Source organism: Hemiscyllium ocellatum, chromosome 1, assembly GCF_020745735.1.
Source record: "Hemiscyllium ocellatum isolate sHemOce1 chromosome 1, sHemOce1.pat.X.cur, whole genome shotgun sequence".
NCBI classification, from domain to species: Eukaryota; Metazoa; Chordata; class Chondrichthyes; order Orectolobiformes; family Hemiscylliidae; genus Hemiscyllium; species Hemiscyllium ocellatum.
In genome coordinates, this window is record NC_083401.1 from 134,105,150 (window position 1) to 134,132,264 (window position 27,115).

Below are 27,115 nucleotides of genomic sequence, written 5' to 3' on the forward strand. Positions count from 1 at the left end.
CATCACACCAGATTACATAGAGTACTGAGTGAATGCTACATTTCTGTAGATTGTTTTAAGATAATAGTTCTGAAGGGGTTAATGTTCATGCTACAGTGGCTCCACATATTCCATCAATGTCATACAATCTGAGAATGGAAGAAGTAGTTGTATCTACAAAGCTCCCTAAGATCCAAGCAATTACACCTGGTCGGACACTGTCATGCAATAAGCCTTCCTGTGATGTCAGAACTGTACCTTTTCTGTATAAAGTCCATGCTGGTGTATCCTACAGCATTGTATAGGTCCACACGAAACAAAAACAAAGACAAAGGAAAATTGATAGCAGCAAATGACCTCAGAAAATTCTTCTCCAGAATCACATACAGCTTAAGATGGCAAATGCTACAATGCCAGGAATGGTCATCTGAGAAAATATCTTAGGTGTTACCTGGATGTAAGTTTGTTCGCTGAACTGGAACATTCATTTTCAGGTGTTTCATCACAATACTAGGTAACATCGTCAGTGAGCCTCTGGTGAAGTGGTTATGTCCCACTTACTATTTGTGTGTTTCGGTTTCCTTGGATTGGTGATGTCATTTCTGGTTCTTTCTCTCAGGAGGTGGTAGATGGGGTCCACATAAATGTGTTTGTTGATAGAGTTCCGGTTGGAGTGCCATGCTTCTAGGAATTCTCGTGCATGTCTCTGTTTGGCTTGTTCTAGGATACATGTGTTGTCCCAATCAAAGTGGTGTCCTTCCTCATCTGTATGTAAGGATACTAGTGACAGTGGATCATGTCTTTTTGTGGCTAGTTGATGTTCATGTATCCTGGTGGCTACCTTTCTTGCCTATTTGTCCAATGTAGTGTTTGTCACAGTTTTTGCAAGGTATTTTGTAGATGATGTTTGCTTTGCTTGTTGTCTGTATATGGTCTTTTAAGTTAATTAGCTCCTGTTTTAGTGTGTTGGTGGGCTACCATGATGCCAAGAGTTCTGAGTAATCTGGCAGTCATTTCGGAGATGACTTTGATGTAGGGGAGAGGGGCTAGGGTTTCTGGGCGTGTTTTGACTGGTTGTTTGGGTTTGTTGCTGAGAAATCGGCGGATTGTGTTCATTGGGTACTCATTCTTTTTAAATACGCTGTATAGGTGGTTTTCTTCTGCTTGGAAAATGTTATCTTTTAAATCATCTAGTAAACTAAAACATTGCTACATTGCAGAAGAATCCAATGTAACATTTGAAGAACAGCAGAAACATTTTCCCAAAGTCCTGGTCAAAATTTATCTTTCAACCAAAATCATTGAAATAAATTGTTATCAAAATATTAGCAGATGAGTAGGATCAAGGATAACAAACATTTCCAGAGCAACCATGAACACTGAAAGTTATGGAGAACGGAAGAGTGCATGCTACCAATTCTTCCATGACAGCAGGCAGGGCATAAAGAATGCCTACCAACATTTTGCCCAGGGTATTGTAAGCAGATGACTGACATTTATTTTCCAACACATTTCTCGTGATTTGTGGCAAAGAATAGCAATGCTGGGTGGGGGACCTTTTTCCATGCTGGCAATATGCCCCAATTCCATGGAAGTATAAAATCTAGGCCAGCATGTGTGCGTTTTTTCCGAATTGGTGTTCCAAGGGAAAAGGGTGGATTAATGTAGTTCTATAAATCATTCTAGGCCACTGCTCCCTGCTATAGCTTTTGGAAAAGGTTTAGTGACAGCAGGTTAGACTGTAAATTATACATTCATGTCTCACTGTGCAAGTATTCCTTCAACTTAACAATCTTAAGATTACTCCCGACCTACTGAACCAATTGGAGCCTTGGCAGTACATTTCTTACCTGGAGAAAAGTATGTCAGGTCAAACAGATGAATCAAAGACACATCACTGTTAACATGTCCAAGTAGTGCTGAGACAGTCATGAGCACAGTTATTTGGGTATGGGACTACGCCACTCAGTTGTAGTACAGTCAGAACCTCTCTAAAGAATCTTCTAGAAATCTTCATTATCCTTGAGCAGACTTCATGCTACCAGTGGATTGTTGCATACCACAATGAATTGAATATTATGAGAAAAATAGTCACAACATAAAAGGATGAAGCACTTAGGTAAATGTGAAAAAAACAATAAAATTAAAAATGCAATATAATAATTGCACATAATTCAATATCTTACGGACCACTTCTTTCTATTCCCTTTGAAATTTCTGTTCATTTCTCAATGCCACAATTTAAAGATGCAGCCTCACGATGCCTTCCTCTTAAGTCTAAACCATTAGAAAAGCCAAAGCAAGGAGATATATTCCTATTATCCTGAACCTTTCTTGAATCATTTATGAGACTAACATTTTTGAACGTCTTGTGCCTTATATGTACCATGTAGAATAACAGGAGCAGATCTCAGCAGACCTTTTCTAGAACAAGCATTCTGACCAAAGTTTCCACTTCTTTTGTATCCAACAAAATTTTAACAACTCACTGTGCAATTCTTTTGAGAGGCTACTCAGGCCACATAAAATCAAAAGATCACCTTTCTCTCTGTCTCTCTCTCTCTCTCAACTTTATCAAGTTGCCAGGCATTTGAGGGATCTCAAATACAATTGTTGGTCAAGCTAACTTCTTTCAAATTCATCAGAATAAGAAACTAATAGCTACATAGATGAATATCAGGGATTCTTCTCAACAGAGCAACACTAACTTCACATTTAACATATACTCACACATCAAACTACTTCTTTGATTCATTTCAGCAACCTAGGTCCATTTTTGTTCCTATACAGAAAATATACTTATCAAGATTGTTTCACTGCTTTAACGGAAACAGATTTCCTAAGAGTAAGAAAGAAGGAAGCCAATCTATCAGTACTAATGAAAAATTATCATATTGGTTACATTTAGAGCAAGCCATTTGTTACTCAGCAGAACAGAAGATTTTGTTGGCTGTTATGTATGACGTGTTTAAGAATTGAGCTACCACATAATGAGCCATAAACAATAGAAACTTTTTGCTGATGTACATTCAAATACATAGGGTCAGACAGTGTCTGCAAGAGCAATATAAATCTGTTCCTTCTGAAAGTGCACGCCTAGACATTGGTTCATGTGTTTATTAACTGCATACAAGGTAATTATGATAGCTGAGTTTTCTTTAAGGTTTGTGATACTATTAGGATGAATTTAAGTCCATTCACAAAATTAGATAGTAAGACATATAAATTGTGAATTTGCTTCTGAGGAGGAAGCATTGGTAAAGCTGCTTCCTCCATCCCCTACTCGCTCAGATACTGACATCTTTTTTAATTCACTCTTGGAATGTAGGCATCACTAGCTGAGCCAGTATTCATTTCCCATCCCTAATTACCTTTGAGAAGATAGTGGTGAGCTGCTTAAAGAATTAAGCACTGCAGTCCATTTGCTGTAGGTACACCAAAATACCATTAGGGAGTTCCAGGATTTTGACTTAATGACACTGAAGGAACAGTGATATATTTCAAGTAAGGATGGTGAGTGGCTTGGAGGGGAATTTCAGGTCGTGTTATTCGTGTATCTGCTGCCAATGTCCTTCTCGTTGAAAGCGGTCATGGAAGGTGTTGTCTAAGCAGACTTCATGCAAGGTCCTTGTAGATGATACATACTGCTGCTACAAAGCATCTCTGGTGGATAGACGGAACTTTTGTGGATGTGGTGCTAATTAAGCAGGCTGCTTTATCCTAAATCATTTCAATCTCCTTGAATGTTGTTGGAATTGCACTCATCCAAGGCAAGTGAGGAGTATTGCATCATACTCCCAACTTGTGCCTTGTACATGATGGAAAGACATTTAGAAGTCAAAAGGTGAGTTTACTTGCTGAAACACTCGAAGCCTCTGAACTACTCTTACAGTCGTAATACTTATATGACTAGGCCAGAGCAGTTTCTGGGCAATAGTGATGCCCAGGATGTTGACAGGAATTCAGTGATGAAAACCTCCTGCTTTTCACCCTAAAATTATTCCTCCTTGCTTTTGTTCCTTCAACAGAAGAGAACAGCAGCTTTCTAACTAACCTACCAATTGCCCTCATAATCATATACACATCAATCAAGACCCCTCTCAATCTTCTTTGCTCACAAAAAATAGCCTGAGTTTATCCAACCTCTTTTCATGGTTAAACTACTCCATCCCAGTCAACAATCTGGGGAATCTCTTCTGTACCCTTTCCACAGTAATCACATCCTTCCGCTGGAACTGCACACAGTACTTCTGCACACATCTGTGGCCTAACCAAAGTCCTGCACAGATCTGTTACAACCTTCTTGCTTCTCTTAATCTATGCCAAATGCAAGTGTCCCATTTGCCTTCTTAAATACACTATTAAATACACTGCCCTAACACTCACAGAGATCTGTGGACTAGCAATCAAAGATCCATCTGTTCCTCTCAGTTTCTTTTTATCTTGCGATCCCCTTGACTTGTTCCTCTTCCAAAACGCATCACCTCAAACTTATGAGGGTTAAATTCCATCACAGCTGTCCATCTAACCAACTTATCTACACCATCCAGTAACTTAACACCTTCTTCCTCAATGTCAATCACCAAGCCAATGTTCATGTCATCCACACACTTACTCATCATTCTTCACATTTTTCTTCTATGTCACTTATATCATGAACAATTTAAGGACCTGACATTGATCCCTGTAGTACACACTAGCCTCTTATCACACAAAAAGAATATCTGTCTCCTACCATTATGCCAAATTTGGAATTCAGTTACCCTGAATTCCCATGTGCTTTTACCTTATTCATCAACCTTCCAAGTGGTATCTTGTCAAAGGTTTTACTGAAAATCCACATAAACGGTTATCAGCTGGGACTCCCCTCATGTACAAACCTGATCACCTCCTTGAAAATTCTATCAAATTTGTTAGGGCTGACCTCCCTCTGACAAAGCCATGTTGACTATCCTGATCAAAACTTGCCTCTCCAAGTGGAAATTAATTCTCTCCTTTAAAATTTTCTCCAGCGATTTACCTAATGTGACAAAAGACTCACTGGTCCTCTAGTCCCCTGGAAAGTCCCCTGTGATCAGAGGAGAATTAAAAATTTGAGTCAGGACTCCTGTAATTTCCTCCTTCATCTCCCACAACAGTCTAAGATACAACTCATCCAGACATGAGATTTGTCCATTTAGAAGACTACAAAACTTCGTTCCTGAGGTCAAACTGCTCAACATCCTCACAGCCCTTATTCCTGAATTCTGAAGCTGCATCCTCTTCTTCCAAATGACAATAGATGCGAAAACTTATTTAACCTGCTACCAATGTCCTCCGGCTCCATGCACAGATTGCCCCCTTGGCTCCTAATGGGCCCAACTCTTTCCTGGGTTATCCACTTAACATATTATAGAATATCATGGGATTCTCCCTAATCTCTCACAACAATGTTTTCTCATTCCCCTCTTTGCTTTCCTAAGATTCCCCTGCACTTTCAATATTCTCCAAGGGCCTCTGTCCATTTCCTCCCTTCATAATATTAAAAAGCTTCCTTTTCCTTCTTAACCAGTTTTGAATATTTCTAGACATCAAGTGTATCTGAGCTTGTACCTCCTACATTTCACCTGAAAATGAACGTGTTAGGTCTGTACTCTCACCAATTCAACTTTGATCACCCACAAGACCATCAGATACAAGAGCATAATTAGGCCAAATGACCAATCGAGCCTGCTCTGCCATTCAATCATGGCTGATATGGTTCACAACCCAATTTTCCTGTCTTCTTCCTGTAACTCTTGAACTCCTTATCAATCAAGAGCCTATCTATCGCTGTCTTAAATACATTAATGACTTTGCTGCAGAGGGCTTCAAAGGTCATGAGTTCCACAGATTAAGTAACCTCTGGCTGAAGAAATTCATCCTCATCTCAATTCTAAAGGGTGGTCCCTTCATTCTGAGGCTGTGCATTCAGGTGCTAGTCTCTCCTCCTAGTGGAAACATCTACCTCATCTCCATTTGATCCAGGTCTCTCAATATTCTACAAGTTTCATTCAAATCCCACCTCATCCTTCTAAACTCCATTGAGTACAGACGCGAAGTCCTCAAATACTTGTCATATGACAATCCCTTCATCTCTAGGATCATTCTTGTAAACCGCCTCTGGACCCCCTCCAATGACAGCATATCCTTCCTTAAATACAAGACCCAAAACTGCTCATAATATTTCAAATGCAGCCTGACCAGAGCCTTATACAATCTCAGGAGTACATTTCTGTTCTTATATTTTAGTACTCTTGAAATGCATGCTAACATGATACTTTACTTCCCAACCACCAATAGAACTTGCATGTTAACCTTACAGAGTTCTGAGCTAGGACTACCAAGTCCCTTTGTGTTTCAGATTTCCTAAGTATTTCCCTATTTAGAAAATAGTCTATGCCTCTATTCTTCCTAAGTGACTCAGAATTTTTCACATTGTATTCCATCTGCTATTTCTTTGCCTACTCTCCTATCATCACCAAATCCTTCTGCAGTCTCCCCAATTCCCCTACATTTCCTGACTCTCCACCAAGCTTTGTATCATTCCCAAACTAAGCAATAATGTCCTCTGTTACTTTGTTCAGATTCTTAACCTATAACGTGAATTATTGTGGCCCCAACACTGTCCCCTGCGGAATTCCTCTGGTCACCTGCTACAATCTGCAAAAGACCTCTTTAGTCCGACCCTTTGCCTTCTGAAATGGACAAATCCTCTACCCATGCAAGTACCTTGCCCTTAACACCAAGGGCTCATTTTATTTCCCTGTGTGGAACCTTGCCAAAGGTCTTTTGGAAATACACATTAGATCATGTCCACTGCCTCTCCTTTGTCCAACTTGCTTGTTACATCCTCAAAGAATTCTAACAGATTTTCCCCTTGATGAAGATGTATTAACTCAGCCTTATTTTACCATCCATTTCCAAGTATTCTGCAAACTAATCCTCAACAATAGACTCTAAAATCTTACCAAACCTCAGGCTAACAGGCCTATAGTTTCTTTTGCCTCCCTGCCTTCTTAAACAGGGTGTTACATTAGTATTTTCCAGTCCTCCAAGATCATCCCTGACTCCAGTGATGCCTGTAAGATGCCACTAATGCCTCAACAATCTCCTCAACTATCTCCTTCAGAACCCTAGGGTGTAGTCCACGTTGTCTGGTTGATTTATCCACCTTTAGATCCTCAGCTTGTACTTCTCTGCTGAAGATTTACCCAAAGTAGCTGTTTCCTGTCTAATTTTGGCCAGGCAGCATCTGAGGAGCAGGAGAATTGATGTTTCAGGCATAAGCTCTTCATCAGGCCCGCAGATCCCACCACTTCCATCCACCTGACACCCAGGGTGAGCATCACTTCTTTGGCGATGTCACCCTTAATCACACAACCATGCCCACTCCAGTGACAGTTTCCACTCCCACTCCCAGTTCCAGCCCAACACCAGGTTCTAACTCCCATCCCTTCCATGTTTTCACCATCCTTTCAACCTCCCCCTGAGGATAAACAATCAGCCCTCAGCAAAGGCCTCCCCTATGCTCCTGGATCAATGAATTTAACACACATTGCAACATCGAACATTTTTTCCACCGCCTCCGGGCTCACTTTTTCAATCAGGACTCCTGTCCACCCTCCGAGGACCCCATTTCCCACCTCCAACACACCGCATCCACCTGGACACCCCGTGCTGGTCTGTTACCCGCCCTTGATCTCTTCATTTCCAACATTCCTGATGAAGAACTTATTCCTGAAACATCAATTCTCCTGCTCCTCAGATGCTGCTTGACTGGCTGTGCTTTTCCAACTCTACACTCTTTGACTGACCTCCAGCAACTGCAGTCCTCACTTTCTCCCAGCCTAATTCTGCCTTATTTTAATAAAATCTGCCTTCCCTAATTCAAAACCATTTTCTGCAATCTCTTTCTATACTGTTTACAGTCAGTCATAGATCCTTACCACCACCCACATAACCCCTTTCACTTTCACACTTTATCAACTCACCACACCTTTATCTATAGAGTTGCCTTCCTTCAATATTGCCATCCACTGTGCATTCCAGCAACCTGCTTGCAAACCCCATGATTAAGTTCTCCGGCTTACCTCCTTCAGCTGTGACCACCCGCCTCCCCCCCTCCCCAATAAACCCTCTTGATTTTTGATTGCCAGAACCCCAGATCTACCATGGCCCAAGCTGGGAGTGAATTAGCTAGATAGCCCCAAATCAGACCCCTGACTGCAGTTCCCTTGACTTGTTGCATTGGTTCAATAGGACTAACTGTGACCCATTCCCTGGAATTAAGAAGTATGACTGGCTATGACCAGCCTGACCTTACCAAAGACCCTGGACTAAAATCAGAGGCTGCCTTTGATTTACAATGCTTTGATTTAGGTGTGTCTGATGCACGCTTCATAGAATCAGGGTTAATCTCTGGATTATTAGTAATGACAGAGTGGGGGATATTCTGGGATTGGGATTACAGAATGGGTTGAATACAATTCTCCTGCTGCTGGTGGTCTACAGCAACTCATGAATGCACAATTCTGAATTGCTAGATCTGTTCAAAATCTTCCTCATTTATCTTAATGGAAGTGCCATACAACATAATGGAGGAAGATGATGATCACTGGAGTCCAAATTATGGTCATTGATGTGAAACTTGCCTGACTTACAGAGAATATCCAACATTTTCTACCTTTAACTCAAATTTACAGCATTCATACTAGCTTGCCTTCATAAAATGTGCAATTCTCTGAATTCTTGTATCACCACTGTATCTGAAAGGATTGCAAGATTATGGCCAGTGTCTCTGGCAATTTTGCCATTACACTTTGCAGTATCCACAGATGCATCCCACCCCCTCCTGGAGTTTTTTCAATTTTATGGAGAGGCAAGCTTTTTAATACCTTGGAGTGCACACAAAAAACATAACCAGAAATTACATGGGAAATAAAACTGCATTGATTATGCAGACCTGATTGTTGTCATAAATAACAGGCAAGATACTGTTGAGGCACAATCTTGTGTCAGATTAGCCAACAGGCAATCAATTTTTCAGGACAAGCATATTTGCATAGCACTTTCCACAGTCCATCATAATTTACTGTATGATAGACCCTATTCAGAACATGAAGTAGAATTATTCAAAGAATATGAAATGGAGGCCATAGTTATGTGTATGGGACTTATGATGTGCTCCAAAGACCATATTGACAGTTCTGTGTTGACAGCCACACTGTGATTTTGGGTACATGGTATCTGAAGAGGAGAAATTGAGGTCTGCAGATGCTGGAGATCAGTGCTGAAAATGTGTTGCTGGAAAAGCGCAGCAGGTCAGGCAGCATCCAAGGAATAGGAGATTCGACGTTTCGGGCATAAGCTCTTCTTCAGGATACCCTACATGGTGTCTGAAGGACACTAGACAATTCTGTTCAGAATAACCCTAACCAGAGGCTTTCTGCTGTGGACAGAAGTAAAATAACAACAATCCAGAAGATAATACTATAGAAAAGATGAATTGCCACTGTCATAAAATGTAGATTCTTGGTTAGAATCACGTACAGTGTGGAAAGAGGCCATTCAGCTCATCAGATCTTCACACAACCCTCCAAACAGTATCCCAGCCCTCTACTCTATCCCCATAATCCTGCATTTACCATGAGTTTGCACATCCCTGCAAAGTACGGGGGCAATTTGGCATGGCCAATCTACCCAACATACATGTCTTTGGACTGTGGGAGGAAACTGGAGCACCAGCATAAATCCTCGCTGAAATGGGGCAAACATGCAAACTCTACACCCAAGGCTGGAATCAAACCTGGATCCCTTGTATTGTGAGATAGCAGCCATCCACTGAGCCAGCATACCGTTCAATATACTTTAGATTGCTTTACTCAACAAGATGGAATCTCATACTGTTCATAAAGGGCTGCATGCCAGCTGCCAATTGGAAATCATGAGTTAATTTGAAGCCAAAAACAGGTTGGAAATTTTCATAGAAAGACTTCAGGTCATCCTTATGAACAGTTTCCTTAATCTCTGTAGAGCCATACTCCCACCATTGTGTAGAAACTTTCTGTCATGCCATGAACAGCATATTATCCCATAGTTAGCTACTCTTTAAGTTTAATTTCTTTTTATATTTTGATTGCAGTGTTTGGTGGACAACCAGGAGCAATAACCTGGCGTGTGCATGGAAAGCAGGCTCTGTCTCTTCCCCTTCCCTGACCTGGGGAGAAATCTAAAAAGGCCTACTCTGTTGCCTTAGAAGTACATGAACTCCACATTGTCCCCAGTCTGTAGAGACTCACCATCATCCCAAAGTTTCTTATTTGACCAAAAACATCCTCACTGACCAAAGGACTTGATAATATCTGGTATGTTTATCAATTTTGATTTGCTGAACAATCTGGCAATTTATGTATTCAAAGTGGGTGAAGCCACTCTCACTCTTGTCTGAAGAAGCTAATGCTATACCAGTGCAACATGTGCCACAATGACAGCAGCTAAAAGGACACAGATTTTAACTTTAGAGTTATCTTTCTTCTACATGATTGTTAAACAGGTAGGAAACTCTCTTATCTCAGCATCCAATCCACTGGCACAGTGGAGTCACAGCTCAGGAAACATTAAAGTGCTCTACTCAGCAAAACTGGTTTTGTTCTTTTGAATTCGCATTCAAGAAGAGTTCACTATTCAGCTGATCAAAATGATTCTTCTTCTGGGGAGATGCTAACCAAGGTTGATGAACCCCATCTGCACAGAAATTACTAGCCTTTTATAATTTATATGCCTATTAGTCTCACACAGTTGTAAATATATTCCCCATCACATGGAGGAGAAATAACGGGTATTGGACCACAAAACAACTGCAGAAAGTACAAGAGCATTTAGGATCTTCCTAATGTCAAATGTCTTAGTCTGAACTCTGGCCCAAACCTTCACAGTGATAGGCTGGGACATTTTAATTTTTTTTTGCCCTATCACAAATTTGCAGAGATTGGAGACCAGACAGTGGAGACACGGAGAGAGAGAGAGGAAGATGAGGGTAAGAGAGAGAGAGAGAGCGCGTGCAAGAGTAACAGCACACATGCTGGGATAGAGAGTGTGTGTGAGTGTGAGTGCACATGTGCATACTTATTAGAGTGTGCGCATGAGTATGACGGAATATAAGCCTCTGAGAGAATGCATGCATGGGTCTAAGTATGAGAGGGGTGTGTGTGTGTGTGTGTGTGTGTGTCAGTGTCATAGGGTCACCTGTAGTGTGACATGAACCCAAGGTCTCAGTTGAGGCCATTCTCATGGATACTGAAGTTGGCTATCAGCCTCTGCTCAGTCACACAGAGTGGCTGAACAGAAGCTGATAGCCAAGTTCACTACCCATGACAATGACCTCAACCAGGACCTTGGGCTCATGTCACACTCCAGGTGACCCCATTACACAATATACACACTCACACAGACCCCCTCTCAGACACACACACATACACCCCCCACGCACACATCCTCTCACAGGCTTATACTCTGTCACACTCATGCACACACTCTAACAAGCTTGCACAAATGCAAACACACACACTCACTCGCTCCTATACACACAGACACACTCATTCTGTCTCCTTCACATGCACGCACACACACATATAAGTCTATGGGGTGAATTTGCATTTACAGAAATGTAATTGTAGATTCATTTTATTTTGTTGTGATCCTGCTCCACAGCTACCTGATAAAGGAGTAGTAGCACTCTGAAATCTAATACTTACAAATAAACCTGTCAGACTAGAATCTGGAGTTGCGTGATTTTTAACTTTGTCCACCCAGTCCAACACTGGCATCTCCACATTACAAAAAAGAACAAGGTAGGGAAACATGAAACATAAAAACACAGAAGATAGGGGCAGAAGCAAGAGTAGGCCATTCAAACCCTTGAGCTTTCTCCAACAATCAATATGGTCATAGCTACGCATTAAGCTCAATACCCTAATCTCACCTTCCCTCATATGCCTGATGTTTCTCGCCTTCTTGAAAACACATTCTGTTTCGACTTCAACCACTTTCTGTGGTAATGAATTCCATAGGTTCACTACTCTCGAGTGAAAAAAATTCTCCACTTCTGAGTTCTAAAATGTTTACCCCTTATCCGGATAATATAACCCCAGACCTGGACTCTCCCACAATCAAGAACATCCTTTCTGCATCTAACATGTCTAGTCCTTTTACAATTTTATTGATTTTAGATAGACCCCCATATTCTTCCATTCTTCTACGTGACTCAATTTCTCCTCTCATATCTGTCCTGCCATGCACAGAATTAATTTGAAAAACCTTTGCTGCATGCCCACTCCAGCAAGAACATCCTTCTTCAGACAAGGAGACCCAAAACTGTACACAATATTCCAGATATGACCTCATCAATGCTGTGTATATATGCTGCAAGATATTGATGTTCCTATACCTGAATCCTCTTACAATGAAGACCAACATACAGTTTTCCTTCTTTGCTGCCTGCTGCACTTGCACTCTCACTTTTAGTGACTAATGCATGAAGGCATAAATCCAGGTTTCATTGAACATTCCCCTGTCTCAACTTACAATCATTCAAATAATAATCGGACTTCCAATTTTTGCTACACATTTATCTATAATACACATTTAACCTCTCAGTTATCCATATTATACTGCATGCGCCATGCAATTGTCCACTCGTTCAGCCTGTTCAAACACTGTAACAATCTGCATCCTCTTCACAGCTAGCCCTTCCACCCCGCTTTGTGTTATCTGCAAGTTTTGAGGTATTACATATAGTTCCCTCATATAAATTATTAACATATATTGGTAAATATATTGTCTTTTCATTGGACGACTTATTTCTTGCATCTTCTTTCTTGTGAATCAAGCACCTGGAGAACCCTTAATCTCCTTAATTTGTTTGCAGAGGAAGGCTTTGTTGCTGATGTAAGTAATTTCATCATAACACAATTTGGGGGCCTTTAATCAAGTTAATTGTCTACATGGAAGATGACTGGATTTCTCAAGTAGTTGGTTGCTTTCTTGTTCTGAATAGGTGGATGTTGGTAGTCCGAGCTCAGTAGTAACTTCTGTGGAGAGTTATACACCCTTTCTTCAAGCTGTGCAAGCAAATCTTTGTTTGCCTGCCAATCTATGATAAAATATGCAGACTTTGTACTCCAACTTGTTGATTAGATTGGCTGCTTGGATTGACCCTCTTTGGTTGCTTTACGAGTGAATGGAACATGCCTATTCTCTCGGTTATGTTATTTCAGGATTGCTTCTTCACTAGCATGATCTTTGTCACTTATAATAATGATTGTTCCCTGGAAAAATAAGAATTGAAATGTTTTTCTTGGACATGTGTCATCTTATCATCTGACATTAAATAAGAATCTGTCATAATGATTTCATCATCAGGTTGTGTTGGTATCTAAGGAACTTCAGTTAAATATGCATCAGTAAGCTCAAATGGGTCATACTGACCATTATCTGGATTAGTGGTGCTGGAAGAGCACAGCAGTTCAGGCAGCATCCAAGGAGCAGTAAAATCGACATTTCGGGCAAAAGCCCTTCATCAGGAATACAGCTTCTTGTAGGGAGAGGAGGAAAACTTCTTCAAGGCAGGCATCCTTGCAAGAGGATTCGCAGTAGGGTTAAAATCAACTAGGTAAAAACAATGAATGCAGATGCTGGAAACAGTTTTCACCTTTTTACCATACTGACCAATATCTTTTTCATCATTTGCACTTTTTTGCAATCGTTGGTTTTGTCATCAAAACGTTCTTCAGCAAAGATATGAATAGAACAATTTCCATCAATCATGTATTGTTCCAGTTTTCCTGTTGACCATGTGAAATAATTCTGCTACATTAATATGGGTAATCTAAATGTTAATGTAGGGTTCCACAATGAGTCAAGGAAGCCCAATTGAAGTCTTATACAAAAAAGCTATGGATGCTGGAAATCTGAAACAAAAACAGGAATGGCTGGAAAATCTCAGCAGTTCTGGCAACACCTGTGGAGAGAAATCAAAGTTAACATTTCAGGTCCAGCGACGTTCCTTTACAAGTCCTCTACAGATTGTCTCTCTTGAATGGTTATTCAAGAAGTGTTTGCTCAATAACTAACATTTCCTTGACCAGTGCTTCCACACCTGGCTACACCTCGACCACTTGTTGCTTCATTGATATCTCTTTGAACAGTCTTGGTACAACTGGCTGAATATCAGTCTGCTTAGACTCAATTGTAACATGTTGTACTCCTCCCACAACCTCTACGAAGTTATTGTCAAGACATTCATTCATGCTTAAGAGTAAGAAGTTTTGACTTTGGAGAACAAATGCATCAGTACCCTCTAATCACACCTTATATCGTTGAATTGTTTGGCACATACCTTTAATTTTGAAATCTGTACCTGCTGGATCATGTTGATTCACTGTTGTAGTCTGTAATCTCTGTCTCTTTAATCTTGTAAATGATCTGATAACATAGCAACAACCACCTCAGTATTAAAGTTAGTTAATGAAAAGTCCATTAACATAAATTGCTTCTTGTAAAAAAAAAAGTTGGATCATCAATATCTCCTAGGATTACATAGGATTTCTCCATTTTTCTGGTTGCTGTACCTCATCAACAGTTTGTCTGAGGAGTTACTTGATATCCTACCACTTTGCAACTATGTTTTGCTTCTTCACACCTTCTGGAAGTGATCTATTGTTTATAGACATGTCATTCCTTTCTAAAAGCTGGGCACTGCTTATGCCTGTAAGACATCCTTACTCCATAGCTTTGGAACAGACTCTTAGTATATGTTATCTTTTGGTGACATGTTCAATGTGTCTGTATGGTTTTTATACTTTGTAAGTCGAATGAATTCTGTTGCTCTTCTGCAATAGATTGATTTTCTCCTATCAGGATTGATGTGTGGTGCTTCCAGATTCCATTCATCATCTGAATGGTTTTCTCCAATGGATCTGATAAAGACACATCATCAAACAATTCTGTCTCTTAAGAATTCTGATTTCAAATGTCCAGTATGACATTTTTCCACTAATCTGTAAAGATCATTAATTACATTATCTATGGATTCACCTGGAAGCCTAATTCTTTTATTAAATGCTGCTCTTTCAAGAATTCCATTTGTTCTTAGATGAAAATAATTGCCCAAAATTATGGAACTCCATCAAAATTATCTTTGTCTTCTTTTATGGCTTGGCAATCTATGACAATGTCCTACTGGAATACAAAAGTGTGCTTGCTTGCTCAGCTTTAAGCTTGGAAGCAGTTTGATATCTTAAGCACTGTTTTTTCCACGGTGTCCAATTTATATTCTATTTGGCTCAATGAAATTAAACCTTCATGACAATATTACTTCAATTGCTGTTTCTTCTTAATGAAATTGTTTATTGTTCTTATCCTAAAGCTTTTCAATTCTGCGGTGACTCAAGTCTGCTTTACTAGAACATAGAACAGCACAGCACAGAACAGGCCATTCAGCCCACGATGTTGTGCAGACCATTGATCCTCATGTAAGGTAAACCTAATGTACGAACCCCCAAATTTCTGTGACCATATGCATGTCTAGCAGTTTCTTAAATATCCCCAATGACCTCGCTTCCACAACTGCTGCTGGCAACACATTCCATGGTCTCACAACTCTCTGCGTAAAGAACCCACTTCTGACATCCCCTCTATACTTTCCACCAAACAGCTTAAAACTATGACCCCTTGTGTTAACAACTTCTGCCCTGGGAAAAAGGTCTCTGGCTATCAACTCTATCCATGCCTCTCATTATCTTGTACACCTCAATTAGGTCCCCTCTCTTCCTTCTTTTTTCCAATGAAAAATGTTCTAGCTCAGTCAACTTCCCTTCGTAAGATAAGCCCTCCATTCCAGGCAGCATCCTGGTAAATCTCCTCTGAACTCTCGCCAAAGCATTCACATCTTTCCTATAGTAGGGCGACCAGAACTGGACACAGTATTCCAGGTGCGGTCTAACCAAAGTTTCGGGCAAAAGCCCTTCATCAGAAATACAGGCAGAGAGCCTGAAGGGTGGAGAGATAGGTGAGGTGGGGGGGGAGAAAGTAGCATCGAGTATAATAGGTGAGTGGGGGAGGGGATGAAGGTGATAGGTCGGGGGGGGTGGAGTGGATAGGTGGAAAAGAAGATAGGCAGGTAGGACAAGTCATGGGGACAGCGCTGAGCTGGAAGTTTGGAACTGGGGTGAGATGGGAGAAGGAAAAATGAGGAAACTGTTGAAGTCCACATTGATGCCCTGGGGTTGAAGTGTTCCAAGGCCGAAGATAAGGCGTTCTTCTTCCAGGCGTCTGGTGGTGAGGGAGCGGCGGTGAAAGAGGCCGAGGACCTCCATGTCCTCGGCAGAGTGGGAGGGGGAGTTGAAATATTGGGCCACAGGGTGGTGTGGTTGATAGGTGCGGGTGTCCCGGAGATGTTCCCTAAAGCGCTCTGCTAGGAGGCGTCCAGTCTCCCCAGTGTACAGGAGACCGCATCGGGAGCAACGGATACAATAAATGATATTGGTGGATGTGCAGGTAAAACTTTGATGGATGTGGAAGGCTCCTTTAGGGCCTTGGATGGAGATGAGGGAGGAGGTGTTGGCGCAGATTTTGCAATTCCCGCAGTGGCAGGGGAAGGTGCCAGGATGGGACGGTAGGTTGTAGGGGGGTGTGGACCTGACCAGGTAGTCACGGAGGGAACAATCTTTGCAGAAGGCGGAAAGGGGTAGGGAGGGAAATATATCCCTGGTGGTGGGGTCTGTTTGGAGGTGGCGGAAATGTCGGCGGGTGATTTGGTTTATGTGAAGGTTGGTAGTGTGGAAGGTGAGCACCAAGGGCGTTCTGTCCTTGTTACGGTTGGAGGGGTGTGGTCTGAGGGCGGAGGTGCGAGATGTGGACGAGATGAGTTGGAGGGCATCTTTAACCACATGGGAAGGGAATCCAGAAGAACAAGAGCAGCATGTGAATATTGGGAGGGGAGATTAAAATTGGCAATCACCCGGTATACTAACTTAGAAATTTATTACCATTCCTTCATTTTATCACAGGATCAAAGTTCAGGAACTGCCTTCCTAACAGCACTGCGGATGCATTTATACCAGACGGACTAACTATTTAAGATGGCAGCTCACCACCAACGTTTTTTGGTGAAATAAAGAAATTAAAGGTTTAATTAAGGATTAGCAACATATTCTGGGTATACTATTAGGCGTGGAAAGAGTTCAGACCTGGCAATGTATAATTAGCAGCTCCAACAGTGGAAGAGAGTAAATGACTTGAGGGAGAATGTTCATGGCCTCACCAGCATAGGGCACAGTTGGAGCCAGCTCTTAGTTCTATAATAAATAATAAACTGGCTGTCCTTGAAACATACCAATGACTCAGTAATCTTATCCAAAACTAGACTAACCAGCATGCAATAATGATTTTGCCCACAATGCCCAAAACAGATGAATGAATGCACTACTGCTCTCCATTGCCAGGTGTACGTGAGCCAGGAAAAGTGGCACTATTTATTCCACTGTCTTAGTGTTCATTTGTGATGCAGAACAAACTGTGACTGTATTTTTGATAATTTTCCAGTATAAAGAGTTGTTAAACAGTTTTCAATTTGAAAAAGCCTTCAAGAAAGTGATTTTAAAAGCTGCATCCCATGAAAAACACATTACATTGAGTGGAATCTTAAAGCGATCTGACTGACAGATTATTTTTCAGATTTAGGTTTTGTTGTCACTCCTACTCAAGTACATGGTACAAGAGTACGGTGAAAAGTGTACAATGTTGTACCTAAATGGCGCATGTGTGCCAAAGTACCTAGATACAAAACCTAGGTTACCGAAATAGAAAAATAAAGAAATACGTTAAAAAGTTCAGCACTAGTCTTCTTAGCATACAAGTAGAAAATTAAAGATGTTAAAAAGTCAAACAGCCCTTTCTTGAGCCATGAACCAACAGATGCTCGAAGCTGGACTTCCCAAGAGGGTTCACTCTCCCTCATATTGGGTATGTTTTCACCATGCTGGACTAAGACTACCCTGGGCACACCAGGCTTCGCTGCTAGTCAGAAAGTTTGGACCCAAATCACCATTGTTGCCACCGAGACTCACACTGGACCCCAGCCACTGCCATGATCCGTCACTGCCACTGTCTCCAAAAGGTAAGTGAAAAACACTGAAAACAAACCACCGCCATCTTGTATGCAGACTTGGGCTATGGCGAGTTGTGTGGCAGAACGAGACTTACCACTATGCAAAGGTAATTTTGCTCCATCTTTTATGCTTTTCATAGCCATGTTTAAGATACTCATTAGGCAGTGACAAGATTCCAACTGATGGTCATTATTGCATGTTAAATGCCACAACTCACCTCATTAATAGTCAGACTTTACCAAAATCACTGAACTCACCAAAGGAGCCAAACGTCAGCTAAACCTAGGAAGGAAACCAGAAAGAACATTTGGCACAGTGAGCTCACCGCTTGCTCCAAACTCCAAGGCAAATACTGGGTACCAACATTTCAGGACATGATCAATGGCCACCAACAACTAAATCCTCCTCCATGACACCAGAACTAACCAACCATCACGGCTGTCCTGGCACTTATATTATGCACTGGCACCGTGCCCTTGAAACACAGACTTGCATTGCAGAGTGTATCACTAAATTGACAGGCTGCAACAGGGGTATTTTCTGCACAGGTTCAGTTATTCAGTTCACAGATTGGATCAAGCTACATCTTGAGGCTGTTCACTTGCTCTCTTAGCGCTTGTTCCCTAAGTATGTATCTGCATGCTCCCAGCATCCTTTGTCTTGCCATGCTGTGTCAATTGTTGCAGTCAAACAACCAGCCAGGCAGTTTCTTTCACTGCTAAGCAGTTCTCAGTCCAGTAAATGCATGTCTCGCTGTACAGCAGTGTACTATGTCAATCTCTCACCTGCCAGGAGCTTACACAGAAAACACGCTGCATTTGCAGCAAGGAGGCAGCCATATATCCAACTTTCAGGGAATAGTAGAAGGAGGGTAATGGCCTAATGGTATTATCACTAGACTATTAATCATGAAACAAGAAAGTGAGGACTGCAGATGCTGGAGATTAGAGTCGAGAGTGGGGTGCTGGAAAAGCACAGCAGATCAGGCAGCATCCGAGGAGCAGGAGAATTGACATTCTGGGCATAAGCCCTTCATCAGGAATCCTGCTCCTCGGATGCTGCCTGACCAGGTGTGTTTTTCCAGCACCTCACGATTGACTGTTAATCAAGAGACCCTGGTAAATATTCTGGGGAGCTGGGTTCAAATCCTGCCACAGCTAATAGTGGAATTTGAATTGAACAATTATCAAGAATTAAGAGTCTAATGATGACCATGAAACCATTATCAATTATCAGGAAAAGCTCACCTGGTTTACTTTGTTGGTCAGAGCATTAAGTACAGGAGTTGGGAGGTCATGCTGTAGCTGTACAGGACATTAGTTTGGCCACATTTGGAGTATCATGTGCAATTCTAGTCTTCCTGCTATCGGAAGGATGTTGGGAAACTTGAAAGGGTTCAGGAAAGATTTACAAGGATGCTGCCACGGTCTGAGGGTTTGAGGTCTGGGAAGAGGATGAATAGGTTGGGGCAATTTTTCCTGCAGTAGTGGAGGCTGAGGAGTGACCTTATAGAGGTGTACGAATTCAGAAAGGGCATGGATAGGATAAATAAACTTTCCCCAGGGTGGACAAGTCCAAAGCCAAAGGGGATGTGTTTAAGGTGAGAGGGGAAAGATTTAAAAGGAACCTGAGGGACAACCTTTTCATGCAGAGGGTGATGCACTTTTGAAATGAACTGCCAGAGGAAAGACATCTGCATATGGGCCAAATGCTGGCAAATGAGACTAGATTCATCTAGATATCTAGACGAGTTAGACCGAAGGGTTTGTTTCCAGGCTGTGCATCTCCATGACTCTACGACTCCAAATGTCCTGCAGAGAAAGAAGAAACTGCTGCGGTTACCTGATCTGGCCTCCAGGACTGCAGCAATGCGGTTGACACTTAACAATTCAGGATGGATAGTAAAATACTGGCTTGGCCAGTGACTCGCACACTCCAGTGAATGAGTCTTTTTTTTAAGTATACACTCAAATCCATGGAGGCAACAATCATTCAAGGGGTCCCAGCAGTGAGTGGCAATCTTCCATACAAGTCCAGGGAATTAGCCACGGTCAGGCATCTATCAGGGGTGGTTGGGGTTCTCAGTCAGAAGGCCTGTGACCACTGTCCATTGGCTCCATAGTACCAGGCAGTAGGGCTAATGTAGTTGGTGAGTTTATTTGGCATTAGTCAGGATCTGGACATGTGTTGCATGGCACTGTCCAGTCATGCCATTCAAGGTGTTGGGCAACGATCAATCCATCAGATTAGTCTGCAGAAAGTAAGGGGCAAGTGTGGTCGTACCTGTAGCAATAAGCTTTGGCAGTTGGGACCAGTCAGGCTGCAGGCTTTGGTCAAGGACGCTGGACAATAATGAAGGAGGTAGAAGGAGTTGCAAGGAGATATATGAGAAATATTGCTGGGAAGGGTATAATGCAGAATGGGAGGGGGTTATCTAAGTCAGGCACACCCACAAGGAAGAGGGGCAATATATGATTACACCAGGCATAGTCATCTCATATGCTAGGATCTAGAAAGGGCAGGCAGGGGATTCTGAATAGAAATGGATGGATAGAGACAATAGCTAAGTGTGAAACCTGTGGAATTAACAGCATGGGCTACTGGGAGAAATGCAGACATCTTCAGGCTCACCAGCAAGGCCACGATAAGGCTTGGAGCTGCAGAACGGGAGCACTCATTGTCCTCTTCCATTGTGCTGAAAATCAAAAGTGCGCAATGGGAAAGAAAATAACTGTGAGCAGAGTGGCTGGGATATGTCACTCAAGCTGTGGGAAAGAGGCTGTAGTGAATTGTTCCAGGTACAGTATGTGATAGGATGAAGCAGAAATTAAACATGATAGAGGCAAATTTGTTGAGGTAGGGCGAGAAACCTTGTTAGGCCTTGCAGCAAAAAACTCCAAAATCTCAACAACTCTGATTTAGCTGAACAAAATTCAGACATATATTTTGCTTCTGGCACATTCAAAATACATAATGATCGAATTATTATTCCACTCCCAAGCAGAATTACATCACTCAGTCATGCCTGTGGCAATCAGGATTTATAGATTTGCTTACTTCATAGATATATTTGTCACTCAATAATTCAATGCTTTGTATCTGTAGATAGTACAGACACACAACATGAACCTACACCAATATAAGCTGTGGCACTGCATCATATAATTTGATATAGTTGTTTGCATTTCAATAATGTGGTTGATTCTTTGGGTTTTCCAACCATACTAATGGTCTCAATGCCAAGATGAGAAGTACATACTGAGTTTTACAACCACAAAATGGCAGAAAGATCCTTATCTTCAAAGACTCGATTTTACCATCAAAGACCTTTGGTCCCTCTGCAACTCTTGCACATAAAGTATGCGTAATCATGCTTCCTTTCTTCTGGAAAGGAAATTATTTCCCAAACCATTGACACACACCACAAAATACTCCCACTCCGCTTCAGAGCATGGAAAATTTTCACCACGTGTAACATTGTGCAGCAGAAGACAATTATAAGCAACAACTGACTGAGGATATTAGTTAAATGAAAACTATCAACATATGGAAGATGTTAACATATGGAAAATGTTAAGCAAGGAATCATGACAAATTCTTAATGAAAAGTTTGATTATACCCTTAACCCTACAACTAGACTTCACTCCTTGTGTTTTAATGTTATATCAAGATTACAAAGATGATTAAGTTTCTCTCAAAAATTTTGTGCATTATTGAATAATCAAAAACATAATTAATATGATATAGTTTTTACCTTATTTCTTCTTAGTTAGTTTAATTGTGCAAAATCACCTTTGACATATCAATTACCAAGAAGTGAAATGTACTTAGAAAAGAACTTGCTACGGTATAGATTGAGTGCATTGTGAAGAGAACTGTAGGGAACCTTCCAGTTCAGGTGTTTCATGGATGAACTGAACAAAATAGTACATTTTTATAAGGTATAACATAAAATGGGTAGATAATTCTACGAATAAGAGCACTGAGAATCGTAAAGAGAGTAAAAAAGAAGTAAAAAGTTAGGAAGTCTAACAAGACTTGCCAATTCGCTTCTCGGCCTTTTGGCTCGGAATATGTGTAGTTTCTGTTCTTATCAGTTTAATCGCTGATATTTCCCGAAAGTGGGAGTGTTTGTATTAAATGGATCTTTGGAGCAGGGAGATGGCTTAAAGGCTTGATCTGTCCTCTCCATGTATCAGCCTGGTATTGCAGTGTTTTCAGGAATGGTGCACCCAATGCCTACAAGTGGGCGGCATGGTGGCACAGTGGTTAGCACTGCTGCCTTATAGCGCCAGAGACTCTGATTCAATTCCCGCCTCAGGTAACTGACGGTGCGGAGTTTGCACATTCTCCCTGTGTCTGCGTGGGTTTCCTCCGGGTGCTCCGGTTTCCTCTCACAGTCCAAAAAAATGTGCAGGTTAGATGAGTTGGCCATGCTAAATTGCCCGTAGTGTTAGGGGCCGGGGTAAATGTGGGGGAGTGGATCTGGGTGGGTTGCGGGTCGGTGTGGATTTGTTGGGCCGAACGGCCTGTTTCCACACTGTAAGTAATCTAAAAAAAATTAACAAAGGCATTCTTCAACACAAGAAGTACACTCAAAGAAGTAAAAGAACCACTTAAAGTTGAAGCAGCCTTATTTTACTTGAAAATACTAAAGGGAATTATATAGTTAATAATTTTTAAAAATGAGGTGAGTTACCATCATCACCATCTTCAAGAAAGGGGATCAAGTGGACTGTGGAAACCAGAAAGGGATCTCCCTACTCCCCATCACCAGGAAGATCATTGTCCAAATCTTTGTGAGGTTCCTTCTCCCAATTTCTAAAGAAATCCTTCTGAAAAGCCAGTTTCAGAACAAACTGTGAAACTATGAACATTAATTTCACCGCTCACCAGGCACATCATTAACCATTCTGCATGGCATTTGTCAATCTGCCCAAGGCTTTGGCTCCGACAATTGGGAAGATCTCAGAATCATCTCAGAGATCAGCAAGCATTTCTTCTTTGCTCCAGATTTTTAGTAGCAGTTGTTGGAGATGACCTGTAAGCTATACTCCTCCAAGTTTGAAAACCTTGGTTGGAATCCCATCCACTCCAGCAGCTTTTTCATTCTTCATGTGGTTAATGGTGTCTTCAACTTCTGCTGTACCAGATGATAATCCAAACTCATCTTTGATGGGGATTTCCTCAAACACATCATCATCTTAAACTTACAATATAAACCATAACTATTAATTTAACCTGGGGCAGTGTTTGTAGAGGAATAAGACGGTGTTATTTTCTGGGGCTGTAGATTATGAAAATGGCCTTCCGTAGACTGATATGTGCTTTTTGTCAGATGTGGGAGATTAAAGAGAGTTTAAGGATTACAGCGGATTATACCTGCCATAAATACTGTTGGTTGCAAATCTTATCAGATCGAATGGATCAGTTGGAGAGACAGTGAGGAGCGATGAGGAATTTGCAACAACAGAATGTGAAGGATGGCAGTTAGAAGAATGGGGAAAAGTCACAGATACAGTCACATAGATGGGTTATCTCCAAGAAAGGTAAGAGAGGTAGGCACCTAGTGCAGGAGTCTTTGGTGGCTACACCCATTTCAAACAAGTAGGCTGTTTTGGAAAATGTAATGGGGGATGGATTCTCAGGGGAAAGTAGAACAAACAGCCAAGTTTCTGGTATTGAGACTGGCTCCAATGCAACGAGGGGTACATCAGGTTCCAAGAGATCAATTGTATTAGGGGATTCTTTAGTTCGAGGTATAGGCAGACATTTCTGTGGCCAGCAGCGAAAAATCAGAATGGTGTGTTGCTTCCCTGGTATGAGGATCAAGGATGTCTCAGAGAGGGTGCAGAATGTTCTCACGGGGGAGAGGGGCCAGCAAAAGGTCATTGTCCACATTGGAACCAATGACATAGGAAGGGAAAAGGTTGAGAGTCTGAGGGGAGGTTACAGAGAGTTAGGCAGGAATTTAAAAAGGAGGTTCTCAAGAATAGCAATATCTGGATTACTCCATGTGCTATGAGCTAGTGAGGGCAGGAATAGGAGGATAGAGCAGATGAACGCATGACTGAAGAGCTGGTGCATGGACGAAGGAAATTGGAAGAGAACTAATATACGGGCAGGGATATTTGCTGGAGCTGCTCAGGAGGATTTAAACTAGTAAGGTGGGGGGATGGGACCCAGGGAGATAGTGAGGAAAGAAGTCAAACTGACACTGATACTGTTGAGAACAGAAGTGAGTCAAACAGTCAGGGCAGGCAGGAACAAGGTAGGACTAATAAATTAAACTGCATTTATTTCAATGCAAGGGGCCTAACAGGGAAGGCAGATGAACTCAGGGCATGGTTAGGAACATGGGACTGGGAAATCATAGCAATTACAGAAACATGGCTCAGGGATGGACAGGACTGACAGCTTAATGTTCCATGACACAAATGCTACAGGAAGGATAGAAAGGGCAGCGAAAGAGGAGGGGGAGCGGCATTTTTATTAAGGGACAGCATTACAGCCGTGCTGAGGGAGGATTTTCCTGGAAATGCATCCAGGGAAGTTACCTGGGTGGAACAGAGACCAGGAAAGGGATGATTACGTTATTGGGATTGTATTATAGACCTCCTAATAATCAGAAAGAAATTGAGAAACAAATTTGTAAGGAGATCTCAACTATCTGTAAGAATAGTAGGGTAGTTATGGTAGGTGATTTTAACTTTCCAAACATAGACTGGGACTTCCATAGTGTTAAGGGTTTAGATGGAGCAGTGTGCACAAGAAAATTTTCTGATTCAGTATATGGATGTACCTACTAGAGAAGGTGCAAAACTTGACCCATTCTTGGGAAATAAGGCAGGGGAGGTGACTGATGGAAAAGGATAGACGAGATCAAAAAGTTGAAATTCTAAATTGGAGAAAGTCCAATTTTGACGGTTTTAGGTGGGCGGATGGTGGCTCAGTGGTTAGCACTGCTGCCTCACAGCACCACGGTCCCAGGTTCGATCCCAGCCTCGGGTAATCGTCTGTGTGGAGTTTGCACATTCTCCGTGTCTGTGTGTGTTTCCTCCGAATCCTCTGGTTTCCTCCCACAATCACAAAGAAGTGTAGGTCAGGTGAATTGACAATGCTAAACTGCCCACAGTGTTAGGTTCATTAGTCAGAGGGAGATGGGTCTGGGTGGGTTACCCTTCGGAGGGTCGGTGCGGACTTGTTGGGCCAAAGGACCTGTTTCCACATTATAGGGAACCTAAGCTTAAAAAAAACTTTTGAAAGCTGATTGGTGGCAGATGTTCACAGGTAAAGGGATGGCTGGAAAATGGGATGCCTTCAGGAATGAGATAACGAGAATCCAGAGAAAGTATATTCCTGTCAGGGTAAAAGGAACGGCTGTTTGGTATAGGGAACGCTGGATGACTAAAGAAATTGAGGGTTTGGTTAAGAAAAAGAAGGAAGCATATGTAAAGTATAGACAGGATGGATTGAGTGAATTCTTAGAAGAGTATAAAGGCAGTAGGAGTATACTTAAGAGGGAAATCAGGAAGGCAAAAAGGGGACAGGAGATAGCTTTGGCAAATAGAATTAAGGAGAATCCAAAGGGTTTTTATAAATACATTAAAGACAAAAGGGTAATTAGGGAGAAAATAGGGCCCCTCAAAGATCAGCAAGGTGGCCTTTGTGTGGAGCCACAGAAAATAGGGGAAATACTAAATGAGTACTTTGCATCAGTATGTAATGTGGAAAAGGATATGGAAGATATAGACTGTAGGGAAATAAATGGTGACAGCTTGCAAAATGTCCAAAGTGCAGAGGAGGAAGTGCTCGATGTCTTGAAATGCATAAAGGTGGATAAATCCCCAGGACCTGATCAGGTGCACTCTCTGTGGGAAGGTAGAGAAGTGATTGCTGGGCCTCTTACTGAGATATTTGCATCATCGATAGTCATAGGTGAGGTGCTGGAACACTGGAGGATGGCTAATGTGGTGCCACTGTTTAAGAAGGGTGGTAAGGACAAGCCAGGGAACTATAGACTAGTGAGTCTGGCGTCGGTGGTAGGCAAGTTGTTGGAGGGAATTCTGAGGGACAGGATGTACATGTATTTGGAAAGGCAAGGAGTGATTAGGGATAGTCAACATGGCTCTGTGCATGGGAAATCATGTCTCGCAAACTTGATTGAGTTTTTTGAAGTAACAAAGAGAATTGATGAGGGCAGAGCAGTAGATATGATCTATATAGATTTCAGTAAGGCGTTCAAGAAGGCTCCCCATGGGAGATTGATTAGCAAGGTTAGATCTCATGGAATACAGGGAGAACTAACCATTTGGATACAGAACTGGCTCAAAGGCAGCAGACAGAGGGTGGTGGTGGAGGGTTGTTTTTCAGACTGGAGGCCTGTGACCAGTGGAGTGCCACAGGAATCGGTGCTGGGTCCTCTACTTTTTGTCATTTACATAAATGATTTGGATGCGAGCATAAGAGGTACAGTTAGTAAGTTTGCAGATGATACCAAAATTGGAGGTGTAGTGGACAGTGAAGAGGGTTACCTCAGATTACAACAGGATCTGGACCAGATGGCCAATGGGCAGAGAAGCGGCAGATGGAGTTTAATTCAGATAAATGCGAGGTGCTGCATTTTGGGAAAGCAAATCTTAGCAGGATGTACAAACTTAATGGTAAGTTCCTAGGAAGGGTTGCTGAACAAAGAGACCTTGGAGTGCAGGTTCATAGTTCCTTGAAAATGGGGTTACAGGTAGATAGGATAGTGAAAAAAGCTTTGGTATGCTTTCATTTACTGGTCAGAGTATTGAGTACAGGAGTTGGGAGGTCATCTTGCGGCTGTACACGACATTGGTTAGGCCACTGTTGGAATATTGTGTGCAATTTTGGTCTCCTTCCTATTGGAAAGATGTTGTGAAACTTGAAATGGTTCAGAAAAGATTTACAAGGATGTTGCCAG

The 27,115-nt window shown here is 41.8% G+C and overlaps 1 protein-coding gene and 1 non-coding gene across 2 annotated transcripts in view; one reads left to right on the forward strand and one right to left on the reverse strand.

Moving 5' to 3' along the window:
* Positions 1 to 27,115, reverse strand: part of cfap299 (cilia and flagella associated protein 299) — a 587,024-nt gene that overhangs the window by 481,760 nt on the left and 78,149 nt on the right. The window lies entirely within an intron of this gene.
* On the forward strand, positions 22,214 to 22,405 carry LOC132821001 (U2 spliceosomal RNA). Its single transcript, XR_009645273.1, has one exon. It is a non-coding gene; the product is annotated as a U2 spliceosomal RNA (small nuclear RNA).